This window comes from Balaenoptera acutorostrata, chromosome 6 (assembly GCF_949987535.1).
Source record: "Balaenoptera acutorostrata chromosome 6, mBalAcu1.1, whole genome shotgun sequence".
Taxonomy (NCBI): Eukaryota; Metazoa; Chordata; class Mammalia; order Artiodactyla; family Balaenopteridae; genus Balaenoptera; species Balaenoptera acutorostrata.
Genome location: NC_080069.1, coordinates 27,773,179 through 27,798,776, shown reverse-complemented (window position 1 = coordinate 27,798,776; position 25,598 = coordinate 27,773,179). Strand labels below are relative to the sequence as shown.

At 40.5% G+C, this 25,598-nt stretch overlaps 1 pseudogene; it reads right to left on the bottom strand.

The window, feature by feature from the left end:
- The window catches only part of LOC130708368 (serine palmitoyltransferase 1-like), a 54,940-nt pseudogene extending 39,604 nt beyond the window's left edge, over window positions 1–15,336 (bottom strand).
- Between the last annotated feature and the right edge of the window lie 10,262 nt (window positions 15,337–25,598).

Below are 25,598 nucleotides of genomic sequence, written 5' to 3'. Positions count from 1 at the left end.
ATCTTAACTGTTAAAGTGAAAACAACAAAGACCCAGAAATGAAAATAAGTAGAGAAGACAAAAGAGACTTCCCTGGCCCCATTGTCCCTACCCTCTGACATTTTGTAAACCAGAATGTTATTTCCAGTAATACACTCATTTGGAAAATTATTTAACAACATTTTTGAAATTTTCAGAAGCAAAGAACAATATACGTTTAATAAAAAACCACCATAAAAATTCCAGGGTCTTCTTTGATGACTCTGATTTAGGGAGTTCATAGTGTTTGAAATCACACTCTCATCCTAATATGTAGTTAGCCCATCTCCAGGTCATTCACACACAAGGAAATCAATGATCCTTTGTCTTCATTCCAGAAAGAAAAGGGCTACACAGTGTATGACCTGCCCCATCCCCCAAATCCGTTCTCACTTTCCTCCCGGCACGTGGTGGCCGCCCAGCTAGAGCAACTTTCCAGCCCCTCTGCTGGGAGACGTGACCTGGGTTATGTTCTCACCAACAGAATGTGGGCAGAATGATGAGCAACCCCACCCGCCCACCTGAACAGGTACCCATGCCCTGCACGCCTGCTCCCCCATACTCATCACCTGGCTTCGGCCACACAGACAAAGATGGTGCCCTCAGGCCTAGAGCAACGAGACAGGGAGAATCTGGGCTCCTGCACGACTACCAAGAGCAGAGCCACTCACAGCCGGACGCCTCCCCTTACAACTGTCATGCCCGGCAGAAACAGTTTCCTCACACCACTGTCTCCTGGGGCAAATGCAGCAAGAGCTCGGGCTTCGCCCTACTGAGACAGTGTGCCTTAGGTACCTATGGCTCTTCTCCACAGGGACAGTCAGCCCCAGACCAGTGCAGCTCCTACCAATGATCTCAAACACAAAATCTAGAAAGTTCGCCAGCTTATTACCACAACTCATTAAGGGTACCTTTTCCAAGGAGTTCTGAAATCAAACTGAATCTTAATTCTTGAAAGCAGGAGTCTGAAAAATATGACAGAAAACATACCAAATGTGCCCTAAAATCCTCTAGGTCCACAAGTTCCCACACCACACTTCTTTAGAGATGCCAAAGCTGCTGCCTTCGTGAAAGTAAAAAAAAAAAATTAGACTGTAATAATATATCTTCAACAGTTTAAAAATGACATTTCCTATTCTTTAACCCACATAGCTCCCCAGTACCCTGGCTTTCCCTTTCTTAGTACTAAGACCATTCTAACAGGATATAAAGAAAAGAGGGATGGGAAGACTTAGGTATACGACTTAAAACATGGAAAAGTTATATTAGCTTGATCATTAAAACCTGGTTAACTCAATGCATTCGCACTTTCTGGCATTTGTGGGCATAGGTCTTTCCTCAAAAAATGTTTACTGGCCCACAATCCCAACAGGAGATGAAGCAATTTCCTAGATACGTCTCCAACTATTACCTGGGTCTGGTTCATATAGTTCTCTGGTTGTCACCCAACACTAAGCCACATTAGGACACCCTTGCCTCCCTTTGTTGAAAACTAGGTTACAGCTCTGTCACTAAAGAGTCAAGAGTAAGTACTTACACAGCCCTTTCTGATATTCTGCATTTGTCTCTTATTTTATGTCCAGATGCTTATGTCAGTCATGTTATCTGTCCACTTCAGCATATGTGCTACTTACCTTGAGCCTAGGGTTATCCAACAGTCCAAGAAAATTGAATGAGGCAAAGTTTATACATTCTTTTCCATTCACCACAATGTTATGGCTTGGAGGGCTGGGGAAAGAGACAAGAGTGGTATACTTCAGCAGTCATTCTTGTTACAGGACACACATTATCAGCTGTCCAGAAGAGGGAAGGCGACAGGACACCCAAGTGTTGCCATTCTACTCTGTTTGCACTCTAGTCTCCTCTCTCTCTTTTTATTCTTAAGAAGTAGAATTAGACAGTAGCATATTAAAAGTCAGACACTCGGTCATCAGCTCTACTCTTAATAGGTCGCCCGCACTACTCAGATAAAGAAGTGAGCTAGAAGTCCACGGCGCCTAGATTACTGGCACACCGCTGCTTTAGCTCTAAAACTCACTTAAGAAAGAAGCTGCTAAATAAAGTACCTGGAATGAGACACACAGGGAGGAAACATAAAAAGATCAAGATCAAAGGTATGAAGAGGCAGAGCAAGCAACAATCTTACAGTTAAGTGGTTTAAAAATACATGTTACTAGGACGTCCCCGGTGGTCCAGTGGGTAAGACTCTGCGTTCGCGATGCAGGGGGCCTGGGTTTGATCCCTGGTGGGGAACTAGATCACGCATGCACGCTGCAACTAAGAAGTCTGCATGCAGCAACTAAGAAGTCCGCATGCAGCAACTAAGACCCGGCGTAGCCAAAATAAATAAATAAATAAAAATAAATAAATATTTAAAAAAAAATTACATGTTACCTACAGGAAGCCACCAAAATAAGTAAGCGCTGTTCCCAATTTCTAAAGTTAATGCTGGAATACCATTTAAAAGGAATCCCCCTCATCCAAAAAGGGGGGAAAACAGAGTGGCCAGTTGCATAGGAGAAGCATGGATTGAGTTCAGCTGAGACAAGAGATGGGCTCTTGAGGAGACAACCTATTATGTCCTCTGCTGACAAATACTCTAGCTTTAAGTCATGCTTCAAAAACACTGGCCAAACTATGGGACATGAGCTCTTAAAGGGTTGTGAGATCAATTCACTTAGTCACAGCCAGCCTATTTCACCTAAAGTAAACCATAAGAATAGGACGGAATGGAAATGCACCAACAGGGCCAGGGAAAGGACGGTGGCACGGAAATGTTCTACACATGCATTGCTCTGTGCACTGAGCTGCTCTGTAAAATGCACTGTGGTCAGAAAAGACGGGGGAACACCACTCTCACTGGTATGTTTTAACAGAACTGGTTTTCTATGAGAAAAATAACGAAAGATGCTGGGAAACCAGGGAAGGAAAAGAATGACTACTTGAAGTAAATTCACAAAAGCAGATGAACTCACACAAGACTCGGTGAAAAGAACATGGTTGTGGAGTCAGGCAGATCCCATCAGTATTATGGCTACTGACCACTTCAGAAACTCAGGGATGTTACCTGGCCTGCATAAGCCTCAATTACTTCATCTCTCAACTTGTCATTATAAGAGGTGTTCATTACATATTTTCTTCCTTTTTCCTATTGCTTCAAGAGCTTCTTCTCTTTCAAATAATCCACTGTTATTTAGTTTCCCACTTCCCAGGACTTCTTCAGTTTTGTAAGTCCTCCCTGATGTGGAGGTGTTGGCACCCACAAAAAGATGAAAAAACAAAATATCCACATAGACAAGTCTGTACTAACAGTTGCTGCTGTGAAAGTTGAAGCCATTCTACAAAAACTGTGACACACAGAGAAATCAAACTATCAGGAATAAGTACACCCAAAGCCCCTGACCAGAGTCGATAAGCTGCCAGCATGACGTAGGGATGCAGACACCTTGTTTCTGCCTAGCACATGGGGCAGGAAAGGAGAACAGTTTCCATGAGAAGTGGAAGGCTAACACCTGTGCCCCATGCAGGCTTGCAGCAGCAAGCCAGACAGGGCACTTAACACAGGAATACTGGAGCTGAAGACACTTCAAAGTTGCTCACAGAGGCAAATAAAACCGATACAGAAAGACGTCTCCACAGCAAGGCTTCAGAAGAGTCAAAGGAGGGAAAATAAAACCCTTCCCAGCCAAAACCCACAACCACACTATTAGTGAGAGTCAGTAATTACATAAGTGAACTTAGAAATAGGACAATGGTGCTTTACCAGAAAGAAACAAATACTACAGACCCCCATTAACAACAGGTTTGGCACTTGAGGGAGAACAGACAACCGGACGAATGAAAGAATCCAGAACTCAAGAAAACTGTGTATACAGGAACACCTCAGAGATACTGCGGGGTCAGTTCCAGACCACCGCAATGAAGCAAGTATAGCAATCAAGAGAACCACATGAATTTTTTGGTTTCCCAGTGCATGTAAAAGTTATGTTTACTCCATACTGTAGTCTATTAAGTGTACAGCAGCATTATGTCTAAAAAACAATGTACACACCTTAATTAAAAAATAATGTATTGGGACTTCCCTGGTGGTGTAGTGGTTAAGAATGCACCTGCCAATGAAGAGGACACAGGTTTGATCCCTGGTCGGGGAAGATCCCACATGCCACAGAACAACTAAGCCCGTGCTCCACAATTACTGAGCCTGCGCTCTAGAGCCTTCGAGCCACAACTACTGAGCCCACGCACCACAACTACTGAAGCTGCACGCTCTAGGGCCCGTGTGCTGCAACTACTGAGCCCACATGCTGCAACTACTGAAGCCTGTGCGCCTAGAGCCCTCAACAAGAGCAGCCACCACAGCAAGAAGCTTGTGCACCACAACGAAGAGTAGTCCCTGCTTGCCACAACTAGAGAAAGCCCGCGTGCACCATCGAAGGCCCAACGCAGCCAAAAATAAATAAATAAATAATAATTTATTGCATTGGGAGTGGCCAAGATGGCAGACTAGGAAGACCCTGAGCTCACCTCCTCCCATGGGCACACCAAAATTACAATTATTTACAGAGCAGCTATCAATGAGAATGACCTGAAGACTAGCAGACAAGATCTTCCACAACTAAAGATATAAAGAAGGAATCACAATGAGATGGGTAGGCGAGGTGCAGACATGGTATAGTCAAGACCGATACCCGCAGGTAGGTGATCCACAAACGGGAGAATAATTACACTTGCAGAAGCCCTTCCCAAGGAGTGAGGGGTCTGAGCCCGACAAGAGCTTCCCCAGCCTGGATGTCCTGCACCAGGAAGATGAACCCCCAGAACATTTGCGTTTTTTTTAAAAATTTATTATTTATTTACTTATTTTATTTATTTTTTGGCTGCACCGGGTCTTAGTTGAGGCATGCAGGATCTTCATTGAGGCATGCGGGATTTTTCGTTGTGGCACGTGGGCTTCTCTCTAGTTGTGGTGTGCAGGTTTTCTCTTCTCTAGTTGTGGCGTGCAGGCTCTGGGGTGTGTGGGCTCTGTAGTTGTGGCGCAGGGGTTCCAGAGCGCGTGGGCTCTGTAGTTGGCAGCACGTGGGCTCTCTGGTTGAGGCACGTGGGCTCGGTGTAGTTGTGGTGCGTGGGCTTAGTTGCAACACTGCATGTGGGATCTTAGTTCCCTGACCAGAGATTGAACCCGGGTCCCCTGCACTGTAAGGTGGATTCGTACTGGACCACCAGGGAAGTCCCAAACATTTGGTTTTGAAGGTCAGTGGAGCTTCCTCTAGGGAGAGCCAGAGTGCTGTGGGAAACAGAGACTGCACACAAAATCTCAAACACTCCAGGACCCAGGGCAGAAGAAGTAATATGAAAGGAGCTACTATGAACTACTTCATGAACTACTTCTATGAACTACTTCATGCCAATGCATTTGAAAACAAAAGAAGAAATGAACAATTACTAAATGGCAGTAACAAAAACGTACTCAAAAAGGAAATATGAACAGCTTTAAAAACTCACTGAAGGGCTTCCCTGGTGGCGCAGTGGTTGAGAATCTGCCTGCTAATGCAGGGGACACGGGTTCGAGCCCTGGTCTGGGAAGATCCCACATGCCACGGAGCAGCTGGGCCCGTGAGCCACAATTGCTGAGCCTGCGCGTCTGGAGCCTGTGCCCCGCAACGGGAGGGGCCGCGATGGAGAAAGGCCCGCGCACCACGATGAAGAGCGGTCCCCGCACCGCGATGAAGAGTGGCCCCCGCTTGCCGCAACTGGAGAAAGCCCTCGCACGAACTGAAGACCCAATACAGACAAAAATAAATAAATTAATTAATTAAAAAGAAAATCCTTAAAAAAAAAAAAAAAAAAAACTCACTGAAGACATTAAATTCATGATTAAAAATCTATGCTCAACAGAACAAACACAAATAGTGTTGCCACGAAAACTATAAGACTAATATACCTCTGATACCAAAGCTGGGCCAGCACAGTAAGGGAAAAGAAAAAGACTAAACTCATTTTTCAATACTGATGCTAAAAATACCAAATATTAGCAAAAAAAAAAAAAATACAACAATTAATAAAAATTAACCAAATAGTCATGCTTAAATAGGATTTATCACTGAGTTGTAAGAGTTCTTTTTATATATTTAATATTTTGGATACTAGCCCCTTAACAAATATATGACTTGAAAATATTTTCTTCCATTTTTGTGGGGTTTTGTATCATTTCTCTAGTAGTGGACTTTGAAGCACAAATGTTTTTAATTTTAATGAAGTCCAGTTTGTCTATTTTTTCTTTTGCTGCTTGTGCTTTTGTGTCGTATCTAAAAATCTCTGGCCAATCCAAGATTATGAAGATTTACTCTTTTGTTTTCTTTCTTCTAAACTAAGAACTTATAGTTTTTGCTCTTAAATTTAAGCCCATGATTAATTTTGAGCTAATTTTTACACATGGTGTGAGGTCAGGGTCCATCATCATTCTTTTACATGTGTATATCCCGTTGTCCCATCACAATCTGTTAAAAAGAGTATTCTTTCCCTACTGAATTGTCTCAGCATTCTGTTGAAAATCAATGGACCATAATTTAAGGTTGTCCACACATTTTTAAGAGTAAGACACTGAAATGCTAATTGCAAGCACTGTGTAAATGGGCTTGGCTTCTTTGTAAATGGTGGGCTTCACTCTATGATAATGAGACACAGACTTGTTTATTCATCTGTGGAGACCCCAAACTCAAAATTTTCTGTTTTTATTCTCTTGACTTTGAGTTTCACCAGAGAGGAATCCTCCAGTGAGGTGTATATGAGGATATAAATCTGGTTGCCAACGTTCTGAAAGCTGCGTTGGAGGAAACGGGATTAGCATCCCATTATTCATTATATACTTGCTTTCTGTTCTAGAATGGCACCCGCCTCCTCACACATTCTTAGGACTTTCAATTGATATTTAGCCTTTCCGGAGAGTAAATCTCCCATCTTTCTGCAAGTCTACAGAGCTGAGATCTGGGGTGAGGATGAGTGGCATGGTTGCTTGCAATTTTTCTCATAAAAATTTATGTATATGCTTAATTAATGTAAAAAACATCGATCAGCACAATTTAATATAGCAATGGATTAGAGGAGAAAAGTCACAACCATCTCAATAAATAAAAAAAAAAATTAATAAAATTTAACACTGACTTTAAAACTAACAAAAAGTTCCCTTAGCAAACTAGGAAGAGAAAGGAAGGCCTATAACACCATACAGGTTATCCCTTAAAAGCCATCCGGAACAAGATACAGAGGCCCTTGTTACCACTCCTATTCAACACTGCATGGTAGGTATCCTAGCCAATGCAATAACACAGAAACAAGAAGAAAATGATGCCTCATGACAGAAGTGAAAACTCTTTGGAACCCAGAGACGAAGCTATTAAAAGATATGCAATGTTAATTTCCTGGTTGTGATACTGTACTATAGTTAAGCAAGATGTTACCATTGGGGGAAACTGATGAAGGGTATATGAAATCTCTCTGTATTATTTCTTACAACTGCATGTGAATCTACTATTATTTCCAAATAAAAAGTAGGGAAAAAAAAGTTAAGCAAAATCTTTATGAAGAACGTTATGTAACTTCTCTCAGAGACATAAAAGACCTAAGTATACAAGTGACACACAAGGTACGTGGTGAAGAGATTCAGTATTAGCAATATACCAATTCTCTCCAAATTAATCCATAAATTCAATGCATTACTAGTCACAAACCCAAACCCATTTTCTGGTCAAATCTGAGCAGCTAAACCTAAACTCATAGTGAAGAGTCAAGGATAGCCTAGACAATTGTGAAGAACAAGGAGGTGAAGGACTCACTCTAGTCAAGGCCTATTATTAAGCTGTGGTATAAGCGAGGTTCTGGCACAGGGAGAGATAAATATACCAAAAGAATAGAAATAAAGCCAGAAACAGATCCTTTATAAGGGAACTTGACATATGAAAGAAGGGAAATTTCCAATCAGTAGGTAAAAAATGGACTATTCAACTAATAATGTTGGGACAACTAACTGTCATATGGAAAACAGGCAAATTAGACCTTTGTGGTAGGAAGGATTTTATAACCATAACATTAATGATTGGTAAGTCTGATTTCAGGACAAGTAAAACTTTCATGAGACCAAAGAAATTCACGAAAGTGAAGAATACAAGCCTCTCTCAGATCAGACCAGAAGTAGAAGGACATACTCAGGAGACTATCCTACATCATATTTTTAAATAGAATACTAAACACTTTCATGGCAACAGGCATGCTGTGGCAAAAGTATAAATATAAGCAAAGGAAAAACATCTACCAACTTCAAGATGGTGGTTATCTTGCCTGGGAGGCAAGAGTAAGTGATAGATGGGAAGGGATTTCTTTAGTGATACACTTGACCCCTGAACAACATGGGTTTGAACTGTGCAGGTCCACTTATACACAGATTTTTTCAACAGTAGATACTACTGTACTACATGATCCACAGTTGCTTGAATCCATGGATGTAGAACCACATATCTGGAGGAACTGGGTATCTGGAGGGCTGACTCTAATTTATATGCAGGTTTTTGACTGCCCAGAGGGTCAGGGCCCCTAACCCCCATACTGTTCAAGGGTCAACTGCATTTCTAATGTTTTATTTCTTTTAAAAAATAGATTTAAAGTAAAGAGAGCAAAATGTTAACACCTATTACTTCTGGGTGGTAGATACATATGTGCCTGATATTTTCTGTATACTCAAATTTAAGAAATAAAAATAAAAATAAATAAAACATTGGAAGCCAGGAGGTAGGTAGCATAAGTGAGCTGAAGTTTCATAATTCATATTGTGAAAGTCAACAGGCACTGACTATCATTAATCAATCAAGAAACAGTAGTGTAAGCATACTGCTAATATCTAGCTATGAAGGTAACCTTCAACAGATCTAAAATCAGAAACAATCCAGGTGGGAAAAAGTAGGAATGCTGTTTTTCATTTTAACTGTCTTCCCATTTGAAATATTACATGTGTGTATTACTTTAAAAAATATATATATATATATATTTTTTTAAAAAGGGACAAACTCAGAAACCCAAATTGGAGACTATTAAAAAGCAGTTTCTGATCTCCAGAAATTTCTAAAAATCTTATTTCAGTTAAAAAAGGAATACTATATAAACCACTGTATACTTTGGTTTCCTACAGGAAACCAAATATAAGCCCTTGACTAGCAAAAACAATTTACCCTGAAACGATGTTGTAGTTGAGAGCAGGATGGTCTTTTGAGACAGGAGGAACAAGAGGTTCTGGTTGCCACTCTTCAATCAATTCTTCCTTTTCCTACAGGAGAAAAGCAGTTAAAATACAGTGCAGTGCTAATTACTGGACAGCAACTCTAGCGGTATCTAAGCTGTTTGTTGTAATGGAACCATCATAATGAACACACTGCTAGACACACACGTCCAGCTGCTGTGCCTGGAAATGACACAGAATCACTATTGAGTTTTGTGCTCTTAACCCCTCACCTCTTTCCTTATCTCAGGCTAAAGGCTCTTTTTCCATGAAGCTTTGTGGCTGACTGGAAATTTCTTAAAAACTGTATTTCTATGTTCAGGATTTTTCACTGTGGGAAGTAGGAAGTATAACTGCTACTGATGATAAAACAAAAAGTCTATAACACAAAGGTGAGAGGCATGACTGCAGGTAAGGGAGCTCAGCCTCTACTGCAAGATATGACAGACAGCCATGCCTTAAGTTCTTACAGGCATGACTGTCACAGGAAGGGATCAACTAGACTACAAAGCACTGTTTCTACAAGCCATTGGCAAGGATTCAGAAGTAACTGAAATATACCAAAAGACTCTCTTATAATAATTATTGTAATAGGATTTAGTTGTTTGGAAATTTCTCATAAAAAACCACTTTATTCCTTTTACCTGTTATTTCATGCATTCCAAGTATTTTGACTATTTTGAGTTTCTTATCCTTCCTTGAACTAGAAAACAATGTAATTTTGAAAATGTAGTCTGGATGTACAGGATGAGATGAGGCACCTGATGAACATGACAGCCACAGTAATTCTTGCCTTACATAGGCCCACTCTCAATACTTCTATTTTCACACTCCTGTTAAATGCTTCTGTGCACTTTTCTCCAATAGAAATAGAGAATAGGCAATCCTAGAATAGGCAATTCTAGGGCATGGCTAGGAGCATATTCACCTGATGCTCAGGCACTCAAAAATGCTGGCTGAATAAATCAGCCAATAAATTCCTCATCTATTTCTGCCAATGACTGCACAGAACAGCAGCCTGAACAAGCCTGAAGTATGTATCATGCATACTGTCCACTTGCTACCACAGAGACAGATTTGAGAATCAACTCAAGATTGCCTGATATTCAAGAGTCTCTGCAGGGGACTTCCTTGGTGGTGCAGTGGTTAAGAATCCGCTTGCCAATGCAGGGGATATGGGTTCAAGCCCTGGTCCGGGAAGATTCCACATGCTGCAGAGCAACTAAGCCCGTGCACCACAACTACTGAGGCTGTACCCTATAGCGCGTGAGCCACAGCTACTGAGCCTGCCTGCCACAACTACTGAAGCCCGCACACCTAGAGCCCGTGCTCCGCAACAACGGAAGCCACCATAATGAGAAGCCTGCGCACCTCAACGAAGAGTAGCCCCCGCTCGCTGCAACTAGAGCAAGCCCACGCACAGCAACGAAGACCCAACGCAGCCAAAAATAAAATAAATAAATTAATTAATAATAAAAAAAGAGACTCTGCAGACCTATAAAACTGAGAAGGGCATTTCTTCTTTGCTGCCATAAGTTAAGCTTTAGAAACACTCATATCGTTTTTTTTTCTTCCACAGCTTTTAGGGTAAGATGTCAGTGATTACTGAATCTTGCTCTAGGTAAGTTCTGCTTTTAGAGGGTTATCCTAAAATTATGTTTCAGTATCCTTCTTTTAAAATGCATATTTGTGTGGACTGACTTGTTTAAACTGAAACTAAGAATATTAGCAATGATCAACCCCTTAAAAAGCTGGGCTAGAAATCTATTCCATGGCCTCACGGTCATTCACGTGGAGTTCCTGAATACCAAGGGAAAAGAGCAGCGACAGGGCTTCTGGCCCGGAGAGCCCGATCCTGCTGCGACACCATCAGAGGTGTGTTCTATGGCGCACTCGCCTCACACGGTATTCATAAAACACAGGCGGGGCTGCGGATCTACGGTCAAGTTTAGGGCAGTTCTCCAAACAGCAGTTCAGATAGCCACTGTCATATTAAAGGTTACAAGAAATCATGCAATGAGACACCTCTTTAGTCTTCTTTACCCAGGTTTCCAAAACTTATTTGCCCTAAGAACCATTTGCTGCATATCCCTTGTCCCCTAGGGGGGATACTGCCTGACCATCTCATGACAAATATGAATGATCAGGACAGCAGGGGCAGCCAGTGAAACCAGGGAAACAATCGCCACATTGCTGTAATTCCATTCCACTTGCACTTCCTTCTGTGAATGCTCCAGAAGAGAGCTGTGCTCCATCATTGTGCCGCACTCAATGCTGCCTTGTGAACCAAAGTTTCAGGCATTTTTGTGGGAAAACATCTCTCACCGTCTCTGTATCCCTAAGTAGTATTCTGGCACACTGCTACAGAGGCCGGATAAGGAAACAATCCAAGCTACAGAAACCACACTGCAGTCAAAACTGCTCTTCCTCTCACACCTGGGGCACAGTTACTAAGCGTTCCTACGTGCGTGAGAAGGTAGGGGATGCCACAAACCCCTTGGTCCCTCATACTAACAGACTCGAAGTGGGCAGGACTGCAAGTCCTCTCGACACTTCTGCTTCCTAAGGTTTGCCTAGCTTGGGCTGGAGCTGGGTCCCTTACCATACAGAACACATCAAAATTTGATTTGGGGTGGGAAGGTGGAGAGCAGTGGGATGGGGAGGATTCTTTCTAACTCTGAATTTCCTTTATAAAGACTACAGGGAAAACTTTCATTCAGGCTTCAGGAATAGTGGTGCTTTTCCCGAGCAACTCATGTAATCTTTCTTGTATACGGACATTTGAAATGCAGCATGCATCCATGCTTCCCGTCCAGCATCTAGTACGTTCCCAGGCTGCTGTTTACTCCTAGCAAAGTATAAAGGCCTGTAACATGGTACTCCTTTGTGTATTCACTTTATCCCTGGCTTCCCCGTATTTTGCTTACCCTGATTTCCTTACATTCCAGAAAATATTTTAACATTTATAGTTGAGCCACCACAAGTCCTTTTTCGAAAGATGTAGCAACTATAATCATACACCAAATAATAAAATAGAGATTTAACTTCTTACCTTGACTGTAAGATCAGATCGTTCTTGTAACTTGTAAGTTTTAGAGAAAAGAAGTCTGATTATCCAGAGTATTAAAATTCCTTCCAAAATAAGATGATAAGCAGGAGCCTAGGAGTCAGTCAAAAACAGAAGCAAAAACAAGAAGTGAAATAAACATTTGCAAAACCTGCACATAAAATTTAATTCACTTGCATATACTGCTCCCATGACCTTTAACCTATTTATTACTTCTTAAAATTTACTTTCAAAGCTCACTTCATTTCTACTCATTCCTTTTCCCATTTCTAACAGAAGGCAATTTCTCCTACATGAAAAATCTCTAAAACTGCAGCGTTAGGAATAAAAACATCTTTAGGAATAAAATTAAGTTTTAAAATTAAATCTGACACAGAATTCCAATAGTCAAACAATATCAACTATCAGATCCTTCAGGTAATTTATATTTTTACTGGTGGGAAATGACTGTAACAATCATTTCACAGCTTCACAAGCCTTCTACAACCCCCACATACCATGGATAAATTGAGAATTATTTGGACACCAGTTTCCATAATTCTCAAAGACTTTTGCACAACTTACTATATTTCCTGTATCCCCAATAGGCCTCTTTAAATTCTCCTTGGAACGTGGCAGAGAAAAAAAGACTTTATAAGTGCTTAAAGAAATAGCAGGTCTCTTTTCTACCACAGTTCCCCGAAAGTATGTAGTGTGTTCCATGTCAACATCCACAAAGGTACTTTAATGAAATTATCCACATCAGGTCTTCTTTTCAACTGAACATTTCCAGGATAAAAGCCAGGCTGACTTCTATGTCTTACACAACTAGATACAGTAAGTGCATATAAAAGATTCCAGGTATCAACTAAACCTCCATAAGTCAGTTATCGGGTGCTACATTCCAATAGTTTGTCATTGAAAAGTCATTTAAAAGAGGTATTTATGCAAGAGGGAAGAGATATGTACATGTACAGCTGATTCACTTTGTTATAAAGCAGAAACTAACACACCATTGTAAAGCAATTATACTCCAATAAAGATGTTAAAAAAAAAGAGGTATTTAGAAACGTAAATACAAATTATTTTCAAACATTAGACAAAAAAAAAGCAATGATGATTCACGATAGTTAAAAAAGTTCAGAAGCGGGGACCAGGGAAACTGCTGACTATTTCATAAATAAACTTTCAGGTCATTGGACAAATAACTTTAAAACTACATACATGTTACATATGTATGGGTACACAGCAAGACTCCTCAAATTCTGCATACACTGTGCACAGAAATTAGAAGCAAAACCAGAAATCTAAGACTATTTTTAAAATTTGCTGATCCCTCCTGACTATAATTCATTTAAGAATGAGGACTCGACTAAAAAAATCCTTTTGGTTTTATCAATAATTGGATTATAGTTGACAAACATAAGTCCAAGTCACTAAACATTCCACTCCACAAAGAAATCCTAAGAAAAGTTGAAATGTCTACTGAATTAATAAAAATCATAAATGTGGCTTCATTTCTTCCCTAGGAAATGTTACATCAAGGAGACCTTCTCTCAAGTCTCACTCATGGTCAATACCAGGGTATGAGAAGTTACATAGTCAAAGGGCAGTCTTCAAAAAGGCAGCAACAACATATAGTAGAAATTATTCATTTCTAAGAAAGAAATCATAGATTTTAGTGGTTCTTCTTAGTCACTATAATCTACCTAAGGTTGGACATCACCTAAGCTCTATTTGCTCTCCTGTTTTTTTTTCAAAAAGTCCTGATGGGTTTTGCAATAATACATCTTGCATCATCACCCTTACCAGTAAACGCTATATTAAGTTTTAAGAAAATTATCAAAAGAAAACAGATTCACTTTAAGTGAATGTAAGCTCTGTAAGCACAGGGACTTCTACCGGTTCCCTCATTGCACTATTCCTAGCATCTAGATCTCTGCTGTCCAATACTGTAGTCACTAGCATCATTCAACTATTTCAATACACATCTAAATTAAATTAAATGAAAAATTCAGCCCCTCAGTTGCACTAGCCACGTTTCAAGTGCTTAACAGCCACATGTGGTTAGTGGGCTACTGTACTGAACAGCTCAGAGAACACGCAGAAAGTTCCATTGCACAGTGCATGGAAACTCACTAAATGTCAAATGAATGAACATTCTCCAAGACTGACATTTAAATTTCATATTATTTTACCTACTTGAAACAGCTGGCCTTTCAAAAAAGCTCCGAACTGGTCTTTCTTTAAATTTTTACTAAAATAATTTTATCTTTACGAGACAGAAGATGGGACGTAGGCGGGAAGAATGACAAACTATTTCACATACCTAAATCATTCGGCTTCCTTTCTAACCCCACGTCCCAACAAAAACAAAGTCCAACTTATTACAATTCTTTCCTCTATTCCCTGCTCCACAGTTCCGAGAACCTGTCTTCCCTGGGACCTCTCCAGACTGAGATTTTCCACTCTACTTTCATCACTCCGTTTTACCATCAGTCCCAACTCTTGTTTTTGACTAGCCTCTCTCCTGTATCCGGGCAGGACCTGGAGAGGGCTCCGCGCTCGCAGCAGCGCAATACGAGACCCCCGGCTCCGGCTCCCGCCCGTGCCTCCCTACATTCCGCCACTGGGAAATGGGTGCGCCTATGAGCCTTTCCAGCGAGGGACGCCGGGGGTCCGGGCGTAACCGGGCCAGGCCTGCCCAGGCCTCAGACCAAAAATCCACACAAAACGTCCCACCTCCCCAGGGCTGGGTGTGGTCGTGGACCCCTGGGGCCGCCAAGCTCACCTCGTAGAGCGCCTGGACCATCTCCACCAGCACCCACTGCTCCGCCACCGTCGCCATAGTTAGCCGCCAGGGTTTCCTTCCGGCAGGCGGGCCGCAGGCACGTCAGATATTGCGCGGCGCGGTCCAGTGACGTCTACACGCCCGGAAGGCGGGGCTGCCGTGAGTTGGGCCCCGCCTTCTCGCGCCTGCGTACTGGGCGGCCGGTGGCTGCGCTGGCTGAGGAAAGTTTCGGGGTGGAAGGTCAACTTGAGGTCTCGCTTGGGTGCGGGGAGGGGTGGGAAGCGGCAGGCTGGTCCCCGCAGCAGGTGTTCACAACGTGGCCCTTATGTGCCAGACCCCGTGCTAGGCTCTCAGGATGGAGAGATTTTAATGAATGGTCCTCGCGCTTGTGAGGCAGTTTGGTGCAGGGAGTTATTAATGCAATCGCAAACATATTCTTTACTTTTAAATTACATAAGTAATGCAGGAATGCATTATCGTAAAAAAAAATAGACAACTCTTATATAGCACTTACTGTGTATAAAGCCTAGCCTAAGGATTTGCAGGTGTTAAGCCATATAGGAGTTTGGTGTGGAACCTTCAAGAGCCTCTGTATCCCAACGTGGTGTGCACACACACTTCGGTTGGAATTCTTCAATATAACCGGGAGCATAGGGACAATATTGTTCTACAATTGCTTTTCTTCCATTCTTTTTTTGGCTATAAATCTTGTGTTTTTAATCAACGAAGAAGCCTATTGATTGGAATAATTTGTTATGTGTATTTCTCTTTCCGTTTTATTTAAACATTTTCCTATTGGTGAACACTTAGGTTTTTTCTACTTTTTCACCTGTTACAAACAATGCTACAGTAAACATTGATGTGCCCTATTGTCTTTCTGTGCGTGTTGGGGTATATCTGACAAGTTTCCTCAGAGTCGAATTTTACTCAATATGCACGCTAATGTCGATAAATACTGCCATACTGCTCTCCAGAATGGCTCAACCAATTTTAAATGTTTGAAAGTGTATTCACACTCTATCTCATGATGGATATTATCAATCTTTTAAAATTTTTGGCCAATTTAATTTAATGGAGATAAAATGTCTCCACTGAATTTTACTTTCCCTGCTGCTGGAAAGTAAAATTATTCATGGTTATTCTTATATGTTTATTGACATTTGTAGTCCGTTTGTGAATCATCAATTCATATTCTTTGCCCAGTTTTCTATTAGTTATTTTTCACTTTCTAATGGATGTATGGAAGTTCTTTATGCATTCTGAATATCTTATATTTTCCTATTTCATATGTGACAATTATTTTTGCCCAATTTCTGTCTAGTTGTTTACATTGTCTTTTGTCATACCTATATTTTAATTTTTATGTAATGTGTCAGTCTGTTCCTTTATTGCCTGTGGGTTTGTATCTTGCTTAGAAAGACCATCTTCACCACACTTAGGTTTTCCTCCCATGCTTCAGTTTGTTGTTTATAGTTAGCTCTTTAATTATTCTGGAAATTATATTTTTGTATGATGAGAGGTATGGGCCTTTATTTTTTCCTAAAGGAATAACCATTTTTCTCAGTGCCATTTATCTGAGTAATCCTGATTTTCCCAAATTCTGTGAAATGGCACCAGCACTATGCACTGCACATGAAGTTGCCACTATGTACCCGATGGTGTTGGTGCCCTGGGATCCAGTACCATGCTTGCGCACGCTGCCTCACCCAGGTGCATTCACTCCCAACAGCCAGCTCCTGCAATTTTCAGAGGCCTACCTTCAGGCTGCCAGAACCCATGTTTCCTACTCTCATGGAGAACTGGAAGGATCTGAGAACATGTTTTCTCAGGCAGCCCTTTACTGGGTGGGTGACTGATGGTTGCTGGGGTGTAAAATATTGGAGCTTCCTGGCCGCACAGAGCAAGACAATTCGAAGGGGTGAACCTCACCATCTCCTCTAGATTGAGTCAAGGGTACTGTGTGCAAATTCTTTGACACACCCATCAAGAGGTAGAGTCTATGTTCTCTTTGCTTGAATCTGGGTGTACCTTGTGACAACTTCTACAGTAGATTGCTGCTGCCATGTGGAGAGATCATGTGGGTACCTCATACACAGGAAAAGAGATGGTGAAGTGACCCCACCTGCTCCAGCCCCCTGCTGTTTGAGTCTTACCAGTCCAGGTGCCAGACATGTAAGGGAAGTTGCCTTCAAGATGACCCTGGCTCTAATCACCCTCTGGTTCAACCACCTGAGAGACTTTGAGTGAAAAATGTCTAGCTAAGCTCAGACAACCCCAAAATTTGTGAGCAAGACAAATGATTGTTATTGTCCTAAGCCACTGCTTTGGGATTGGTTGCTATGTAGAAGTTATCTGCTACAATAGATCACTGGAATGGGTACCCTGTGGAACCTTGCAGGCTTTTGCACTCTTGCATGGTCCCTGTATTATTTTCCTAAGGTTGCCATAACAAATTATCAGAAACTGGGTGGCTTGAAACAACAAAAATTTATTCTCTCACAGTTCTGGAGGCCAGAAGTCCAAAATCAAGTTGTCGACAGGGCTGCACTCCCTCCAAAGACTCTGGGGAATAATCCTTCCTTGTCTCTTCCAGCTTCTGGTGGCTCCTGGCATTCTTTCGCTTGTGACTGCACAACTACAATCTCTGCCTCTGTATTCACATGATCTTCTCTGTCCTATATGTGTCTCTTTACACACACTTGTCATTGGATTTAGGACCCATCCTGATAATCCAGGCTGATGTCATCTCAAGAGCCTTAATTTAATTATATCTGCAAAGAAACTTTTTCCAAATAAGACCATATTCACAGGTTCCAGAGATTATGACATGGACATGTACTTTGGGGGCCCACCATTCATCTCAGCTACAGTCCAATCTCTGGCCCACAATTCACATCTGTCCCACATGCAAAATACATTTGCTCCGTTCCAACATTTCCACAAGTTTCAACCCTCATCTAAATCAGTTCAAAAAGTCCAAAATCTCATCATCTAAGTCATCTAAATCAGATATGAATGAATCTCTAGGTATAACCCATCCAACGGCAAAATCCTCCATCTATTGACCTGTAAAGCCAGAAGGTCACATACAAAATACAAGGGTGGGACAGGAATAGGATAGACATTTCCATTCCAAAAGGGAGAAAATGCAAGGAATAAAGGAGTCATCAGTCCCAAGAAAGTTAGCAATCCAGCAGGGCCAGTTTCATTTTGTTTCAAGACCTGAGAATAATTCTGTGTTATGAAGCTACATCATCTGGGCACACAGCTCCATAGGCCTCTGCACCTATGGTAGATTGGTAGGTCTCTGCTCCTACACCTCCAGCTTCTACCTCTTGAGTCCATGGCTCTGCCCTTATAGTCATTCTTCATTTTTCTTGAAGGGGAGCATATGCTTATAGCTAAGAAGCTTTAACAGCCCTGTAGAACTCTGGAAATTCAACAGAATTCTGGAAATTCAACAGCACTCTTTCACTTTGTCCTGTCTCTGTCCCTTCAGGCCAAGCTGACCGTGTTTCTGCTGATACAACATTCTCAGAAACCTTGTGGGTCTCCCATGTACGTCATGAGACTGTGCCATAAACAGAGAGTCCTCCAGAGATCTTGTCTGAATAACCCCGTCTCTACTTCTGGCTCTGCTGAGATGATTGAGTGGATCCATGAGTCACATAGTTAATCTCTTTACAAAAAGTTTGTCCAGCTGCATCCTTGGCCCTCTCTCCAGAGCATACTTTCCCAACAGTGACTCTACTAATTTTTTCATCCTTTGCAATATGGATAACCCAAGAACCTCCCAAGTCATCAAGTGCTGTGTTCTTTTTTGCCTGACAGTTCCTTCCTCAATTTACCTCTTTCCTCTCATATTTTTGAAGAAACGGCATGAAGGAACCAGACCACACTTTCAACACTTTGCTTAGAAGTTTCCTCAGCTAATTATCCAAGTTCATTACTTAAAAGTTCTGCTTTCCACCGTAGCTACAGGGCACAATTCAGTTAGGTTCTTTGCCACTGTATCACCACCATTGCCTTTCCTCTAGTTTCTAATAACATGTTCCACATTTCCTTCTGAGCCCTCAACAGAAAGGACTTTAACATCCATATTTACTAACATTCTGGTCATGATGGGATCCCCATTCTCTAAGATGACAGACATTTTCTCTACCATGCTCTTCACTTTCTTCTGAGATCTCACCAGGATTATCCTTAAAGCCCATATTTCTACTTGCAGACTCTTCAAATCTTTTTCTCTCATGCACCTCAAAATTCTTCCAACCTCTATCCATTACCTAATTCCAAAGCCACTTCCATAGTTTTAGGTATTTGTTACAGCAGCACTTCACTTCCTAGTACCAAAATCTGTATTAGTTTCCTAGGGCTGTCATAAGAAATTACCACGAATGGGGTGGGAGGAAAAAAAAGAGAAATTTATTTTCTTATATTCTGAGAGGTCAAAAATCCAAAATCAAGCTGTTTGCAGGGCTGTACTCACTTTGAAGGCTTTAGGGGAGAATGTGTCCTTTCTTCTTCCAGGTTCTGGTGGCTCTATTCATTCCCTGGCTTGTGGCTGCATCACTCTTATTTCTATCTCCATCTTCACATGGTCTTCTCCTCTTTCTCTGTGTATGTCTCCTCTGTGTTTCTTATAAAGATACTGTCACAGGATTTAGGACCCATCTGGATAATCTAGGATGATCTCATCTTAGAATCCTTAATTACAACTGTTACAGCCCTTTTTCCAAATAAGGTGACATTTACAATGTAGGATTAGGATTGGGATAAGACCATGTCTTTGGGGGCCACTATTCAACTTACTACAGCCTCCTTTCTTTTCTGATCCTACCACCAATCTCTCCCACCAGTTTTTCCCGAGAATGCTTCTTAACAAATCATTTTCACACATATCCTTGCCTCGTAGTCTGCTTCTGGAAAACCAAACTTGATAGAGTTTGTTTCTGGAGCATCTATTTGATTCCATTAATCTATTTTATTTGTGCCCATTCTGATACAATATTACTTAAAAAAAATAAATTACTTATTTTGAAATATTTTCAGGTCCATATGGCGTTGTAAGAAATAAATCAGAGAGATCTCATGTCCCCTTTACCCAGTTTTCTTCAATCATAACATCTTGCAAATCTATGGTACAATATTAAAACCAGAATACTGACATTGATACAGTCAGGATACAGAAGCATTCCCTTGCCACAAGGATCCCTCATTTTGCCTTTTTATGGCTACACCCACTTCCCCTTCTCCCTCCTCAGTCTCTGTCCCCTGACACCCCCTAATCTGTTCTCCATTTCTATAATTTTGCATTTTTAGAATTTTATATAAATGGAATCATACCATAGGGGAAATTTTAAGATTGGCATTGAAATTTCAGCGTAATTCCCTAAGATTCATCCAGGAAGTTGCATGTATCAATCGTGTTTCCCTTTTCATTACTGAGTGGTATTCTGTGATATGGATGTTAGGTCATTATTAGGCCATTGTTAGCTCTGCTCATTGTTAGGCCATTCACATGTTGAAGGACACTTGAGTAGTTTCCAGTTTTAGAGCTCCTATTAAGATTTGTGTACAGATTTTTGTGTGGACATCAACTTTCATTTCTCTGGGATTCATACCCAGGAGTGAAGTTGGTGGGTCATATGGTAATTTTATGTTTAGTTTTACAAAACCTGCCAAACTATTTTGCAGAGTGCCTGTACCATTTTGCTTTCCCCTCAGCAACATATCAGTGATCTAGTTTCTCTACATCCTCACCAGGTGTTGTCACAATTTTTTACTTTGGCCTTTCTGATAGGTATGTAATTATATCTCACTGTAGTTTTAATTTGCATTTTCCAATTTTCATATGTTTATTTGTTATTAAATAAGGATGAGAGAGGTCTGTATATCAACCTTGGTAAAATGTCTATTTCTGTCTTTTGCCCATTTTCCAACTGGATTTTATGTTAACTGTTCAGTTTTAAGAGTTCTTTGTGTAATCTAGATACTATTCCTTTGCCATTAAGTGGTTTGCACCATGTTTTTTTTAATTCACTGTAGTTTTGTGGTATTTTGTTCTGGTGAATGTAGCAATTCAGTTGGCTCATTATTTCTTATTCATAACAGTCAGTTCTTCTTTCATGAGGTTACATTTTCTTTTCATTTACTTTTTCAACTGATATTTAACCAGTACCCACTATAAGCCTAAGGAGATAGGGACAAAGAAGTGAACAAAATCTTCAAAGATCTTTTTCTTCCTGGAGCTTATATCCTACTAAGGGAACCAGAAAGAAACAAGACAGACAAGGAAAATATATAGTGTCTTAGATAGTGATAAATGCTAGAGAGAAAGTAATAAAGCAGGGAAGGGGATTATAAATTGTTTGCGAGGTTGATATTTTAGATCGGATGACCAGGGAAGGCTTACTGAGAAGTTAACTTTTGACTTAAATCCTAGTTGCAAATGAAAGAGCTAGCCATGCAGATACCTAGTCAATACTATTGTCTTTTGTGCTACACACTACAAAAATTTCTCAGCTCCTATGAACTTTGCAGGTAGAGAGACTAACAGGTGCAAGGCCCTAAGGTTGGAGCATTCTCAGAATGCTCAAGGCAGAATGAGGGGCCAATCTGGCTGGATTGGATTGAGCCAGAGGACAGAAGAGTAGGAGGTGAGGTTAGGAGTGAGGAAGAAGCCTGGTCTTATGGGGATTGTAGGTCGCTCTCAGGACTCTGCCATTTCCCAGATGACATGGGGGCTGTTGGAGGGTTCTGAACAGAAGAGAGACATGCTCTGGCTTGCATTTGCCAGGATTTCTCTGCCAGCTCTTTGAAAATTGATTGATGGGATCATTTTAGAAGCAATGTATCAGCTAGGGTCTAACAAGGAAAAATAAGCCACTTGAGTGGTGAGAAAGCAAACCTGACACTTTGCTCTGAGTCAAGTTTGCCCTGCCTGAATTTCTTTAGCACTTTTAATGGCAGCTGCCACCTAAGTAAATAGCTCTGCTCAGGGGCAACCTCACAACAACCTACGTCTAACAAATATTGCTAGAGGCAGAATAAAGAGGAATCAAAAAAGGAAGAATCATGGGATTCATCACAGAGGAATGAAAATCTTTTGATAATTATTAAGAAGTGTGATATATAAAACAAACACTGATGTGGGTACTTACTCCCCTACTCATCCCCCCAACATTAAAGGGCCCCAAACAAGTCTGCTCTATTTACCTCAGTTTGGAGAAAATGGGAATATTTGAATGGGCTTTATGTAAAATGATTGTGTCTCTTTTGCCTGATTGTTTTGTGGGAGTGAACTTTGTGTCTCACTGTGGAATGCTTCCCCTGCCTGGTATTGTAAGACAGGCCATATAAATCCACCTTTTGGGCAACGTCGTACGTGAATTGAACATATAAAAGAAGTCAATAGGGTTGCCTGATCCCACGTAGTGTAAGGTGGAAACTGGGGGTTGACAGGAGTAGTAGCGGAGGATTTTTATCCCTAGGGTGAACTGGTTTAGGGTTGACTTATGCACTCAGATAGAGGGCCTTTGTTGAATGCCTTGTGCAGATTTTTTAAAGATGTGGTACATAAACCCCGAAATTCTAGAACATAGAAATATTTTGATTTCCATTTTAGTTGTTGGAAATCTCCTTGATATAAAGAAGCAAGTGAAAGAAAATGTAATGGGACCAGCAAGTCAGCCTTTTCCTATCATTTAGGCAGCAACCCAGTTCTTTGGGGAAATTGAAAACATTGTCTTGTAATCTCTACCTAATCAGAAATGTAAACACAGCTCATTATTGCCTAAGACTGGGCCCTGTGACCTCAGTCAGGTAGTACCTGAAACCAAAGGGGGAAAAAAGAGGGAAAGAGAGCTTTAAAAAAGTACAACCTGCTGGAAAGACTTCCTTGCCCCAAAATCTAATTCATACTCTCTGTAAAGATTTTTCAAGGACAAATGCAAATCTTAAAAGTCTCTTCCACAAATAGTAAAAAACCTTAGTCTTCTGAGCAGATAAACAGCTTATTCCAACTGTTATTTAGAAACTAGTGAGTTTTATATTGTAATACCTGATTCATGACTGAAGTTTTAAAATGAAGCTATGAGATCACTGGTTGTGTCTGTATGTCTGTGGTGTATGTTGGAGATACGGTATTTTTTTCTACCTCTGATAGTATTATTGAAATTAATTTGTAAAAGAGCTCTGTTTACTTTGCTTAAAAGTGCTTACAAATTGAATATTTTTAAATGTAATAGAAACAAACCCAAATATTTTTCAAGTTCATGTGATCCAGGATTAATCTTTAACAAATAAAAGTAAATTTAAGGTTATCAGTTCAATTAAAATAGGCATGTGTTTAGAGTTGTCAGCATTAAATGTAAAACTTTTATTTAACCTAGGTTTATTAAAAGTCAAGGGGGCTTCCCTGGTGGCGCAGTGGTTGAGAGTCTGCCTGCCAATGCAGGGGACACGGGTTCGAGCCCTGGTCTGGGAAGATCCCACATGCCGCGGAGCAGCTGGGCCCGTGAGCCACAACTACTGAGCCTGCGCGTCTGGAGCCTGTGCTCCGCAACAAGAGAGGCCGCGATAGTGAGAGGCCCGCGCACCGCGATGAAGAGTGGCCCCCGCTTGCCGCAACTAGAGAAAGCCCTCGCACAGAAACGAAGACCCAACACAGCCATAAATAAATAAATAATTCCCAAAAAAATGTATTAAAAGTCAAATAAGTTTATGTTATCTCTGATACAAAATTTGCCAGCAAGAAAAATAGCTTGGGATGTTGATCGACTTTGTCTAATGTGTCCTGAAGTTTTCAAGGGTGATCTAAACATAATCTTGGGGAACAAGTGATGTAGATAAATGTAAGTAAGCTAAATCTTAAAAACAGCTTCCAAAATAATTTGGCAACAAAACTGTACAGTTTTGCTAAGTTAAATTAAATGATGAAAATTCATCGAATGTCTAGATCATTTCCAAATATGATAAATTGCTGAAATATTAATTGCTAAACAAGTATAAATGTACCTACTTTTTGTCTTCTTATTACAGAAAAACTGAATATGTTTAGATTTATTAGAAACACGTCATGTACCACATTGAAAAAAAATTATTATGTTATGAGGAAATGTATGTTTCTAGAAATTATGAAATGTATTCACATGTTTGCCAACCAAAAAATACTGGTATAACAAACAGGTCACAATTGCTCACTCCTTAGTTTTCACTAGAAATTAAGGTTTCTATGGGTTAAGAACTCTAATTAATATAAATAATTAAAATTATTAAAATTAATAAGGAAAACATCTTTATATGTAAGGCGAAAAAAGTATAAGGAATGGAAATGCATTTTCTTAAGGGGAAAACAAGTAATTTTGTCCTAAAAAGAAGTTAAAAAAAAAAGGAGAGAGAGAGAGAAAGGGAAAGCATAAGACAAAATTTGAATATACAAAAGAAAGGTGTTATAGAGGTTTACGGAAAAGAAACCCTGAGAAAACTTTTTCTGCGTGGTTAGGACTGGCTAAGAATAAAATAGAATAAATCTAGAATAAATATAATAAATTTAATTGAGTGAATGAATTTTAATATTAAAACTAAGCTGTTTCAAAACTAGAATTTGAATTTTTCTCTCTGTTAAGTGGACAAAGTTATCTTGCAATATTGATCTGTTTTTGATAGCAGATTGTAAAATTTCTTTACCTTTTAAATAATCTGTTGTAAGTTTCTGTATTTGCCTTTGAAATATCTTTTTTTTTTTTAAACAATTCTTTTTTTTTTTTTAATTAATTAATTAATTTATTTATTTATTTATTTTTGGCTGTGCTGGGTCTTCGGTTCGTGCGAGGGCTTTCTCTAGTTGCGGCAAGTGGGGGCCACTCTTCATCGCGGTGCGCGGGCCTTTCACTATCGCGGCCCCTCCCGTTGCGGCGCACAGGCTCCAGACGCGCAGGCTCAGCAGCTGTGGCTCACGGGCCCAGCTGCTCCGTGGCATGTGGGATCTTCCCAGACCAGGGCTCGAACCCGTGTCTCCTGCATTAGCAGGCAGATTCTCAACCACTGCGCCACCAGGGAAGCCCCTGAAATATCTTATTGTCACTTCGGTTAAGTGAATAAGTATTCTTTCACAGTGACCTATGATCCTATTTGACCAAGTGTTTTAAACCTTTTGATATCTTTGACAAATTTCCCCAAATCAAATTCTAGATGAAGTCTTTTTGACCTCTAGCTAACTTTGAGGTTTTCAGAGCGCCCCTGAAAAACCTCAAAGAGAGATATTAAACTTATTAGGCTTATTTGGTATGTTAAATTACATGGAAAGCATTGTCAAATGAGTGATAATTTGAGATAAACCTTAGGTTATATTGTATGAATGAATGTTACTAATATAAATGTTATAGAAATTATATAAAATTCTTAAAACTCAGATATGTCCTGGTATAATATCCATCACAATTCTAGTTATTATTTTATAATGTTGTATGTCACAG